This window comes from Frankliniella occidentalis, unplaced genomic scaffold, assembly GCF_000697945.3.
Source record: "Frankliniella occidentalis isolate FOCC.00 unplaced genomic scaffold, Focc_3.1 Scaffold106, whole genome shotgun sequence".
In the NCBI taxonomy this organism is placed as follows: domain Eukaryota; kingdom Metazoa; phylum Arthropoda; class Insecta; order Thysanoptera; family Thripidae; genus Frankliniella; species Frankliniella occidentalis.
In genome coordinates, this window is record NW_026267235.1 from 501814 (window position 1) to 504321 (window position 2508).

A 2508-nucleotide genomic window follows, 5' to 3' on the forward strand; every position below is an offset into this window, starting at 1 on the left:
CCTTCCCCTCCTCCCCGGTCATCGATAGAATTAATAATTCAAGGCGAGCGATCCCAATAGCTCAGGACGGCGTCGTTCGTCGTGTGCCGCCGCGGCCGCCGGGGACGATTGAGACGTTACGGCAGCAGGAAGGCGGCGGCCGCCCTGTGCCAATCGGAACAGGCGGGGGGCGGGGCGGGGCGGGGGATATTGTTTGCAAAGTGTCATGTTCCCGTAGGTTATTTAGAACCCACGCCGCGCGCCGCTCCGTCGCGTCCTGCTGTTCCGGAATTTCATTTTCTGCTGACCTCTCTCTCTCTCTCGTCCACCTCCACCACTTGCCTCCTATTCTCCGTCTCCTCGCCCCCCCCTCTCCTTTCCCCGCTCCTCCCTTCCCCCCAATCGTCTTCCGTCATCTGAGACCATACTGAACGGGACGTGAAATGAAAGACCGCCCCGGCTTACGTTCTGAATGCATCCGCCTACTGATCAGAGTGCCACCGTCGTAAAGCACAGCCCGGCCCCGGAACACTCTTTCTCTCTCTCTCTCTCTAAAAACAAAACCACAAACACCTCCCCTGTGGGTTGTATGAAGACAAAATATCGGAGGGTACATTTTTCACATCTCTCTAATTGAAGTTAAGAGGAAATTTTTTTAAAGACTATTAATAAGTTTACGTAGGCCACGCACCAATCAAAAGCGCATTACCTATTCGGTTTCGGATTGGAGACCAACCGTATCAGCGCACCAAACACTTTTCACAACGCTGACTTCAAAAATTAACCTTTCGGGGGCTACATGTGCATGACCTCTCTGCAGTCGTATAGAAAGTACGTCCGTTTTGTTCCTCAGATTCATTCCGAAAAATCAGGTACGGTAGCCTGGCGCCTGCGAAACTCAGGGTAGGCCACCCAGCAGTACACGCATGTTCTGCAGCCACGATGTTGCCTACCTAACAGGCGCTTCGGGAGCTTGCCGCGGCTGGCGGGGTCGTATTAGAGCAGCGAATGACGGACGCACTTTCTGCGGATGGTTCTAAACTAGGAATGTTGCAATGCAAAACTTTTCCAGAAAAAATGAAAAGTTTAAAATATTTACAGAAAAATTGGTCAAAACATTTTCAGGGAAAATTGAGAAAGTTTCAAATAAGATCTTTAAAAGTTTTCCATAAACAATTTTCCGGAAAGTTAAAAATTCATATTCTGATCACTGTTTGGCGTTTCGCTCCGCGCGGATCGAATGTAATCCCGCACTGGTGTGGTCTAGTGGCCTCTGCACTCGTAGGTGCCTCTGGCCCGGCTTGGCCTCGCCACCTACCTACTCCGCTCGCTCTGCCCGGCTCTGCCCCTCGACACGCGTGCTGCTCGGGCGGCTCGCACCGCGGCCGAGCGGGGGTCCGCGATGAATGAGCCACTATATCATGTTTCCGAGCCGCGAGCCGCGAGCCGTACCAGTTGGAAGTACGGGACGGGCTGGCTGGGGACAAACTCGTCGCGGGGTTATTCGCACCACCGGAAGCTGCATGTAGTTGGGGTATTTGATGCAGTACAGCGACAGAGGTGCGCGTGTTCGTAACTGCCTTTCAAACCCCCGCACCCCCCCTCGGCCGGAGGGGGGATTCTGATTGTTCCCCGCACTTGGGAGCCAAGTAATTAGCAGAGATGGACCATCAGATGGCAGCAGATGGCGACCGTCCGCGGTCATGCGGCGGCCGCGGCGCGAAAAGGTGAGCGGCGCCCATCGATATAATTGTGGTGTCACGTGTCGCACGTCACACCATATTTACTAATTATTGGTGAGTAAATCGATGAGTATATTTTAAAGTTTGAGTAATCGTCGAATATTTTTTTTATAGTTTGAGTAATCGTTATGAGTTATTTCTATCCGGTGGGAATGACATGGGGTAGGGGGTGGGAAGAGCATATGATCCCGGCTGCTTCTTTTTCAACCACAGTCTCCTGTGCGCAGAGCAGCTAGAATGATGACGATTAATAATAATTGCGACTGGGCAGCTTCAGAGAGGAAATAAGAGACCGTCACTCCTGCGAGTCGAATGGGTGGCCTACCCGCCGGGCGGCCGGGCAGCTGCACGCTTCACAAGCGGCCGAACGCGCATCAGCCGTCGTCATGCGCAACCAAGAGGGGTAGCTATCTAACTCAAATAAGTCCGGATAATTTTAAAAAACCGGGAAAAAATTAGGAATTTTTTTTTAAAAAATGGGAAAACATTAGAAAAAGTCCGAAAAAACAACAGACAAATTGGTGCGCAACGCACGACAACGCGGCGGTTTAGAGAAAAAGAAAATGTCCCCCATAAAACTTTCTAAAAAGAAAACTACTCTGGAGACTGATCATATAACTAATTCGCGCCCACCACTTCCAGGTGGCCTGCATCGCACAGCCGCCGCCGCCGTCGTCGCGGGAAAACGAACCTGGTGGCCGTGTGAGTGTCCGGCATCACACACCCTGCCCTGCCCGCGCGCGGTGGTTGGTGGTGGGGCGGCAGTGCAGGATGTCGCCCCCCCCCC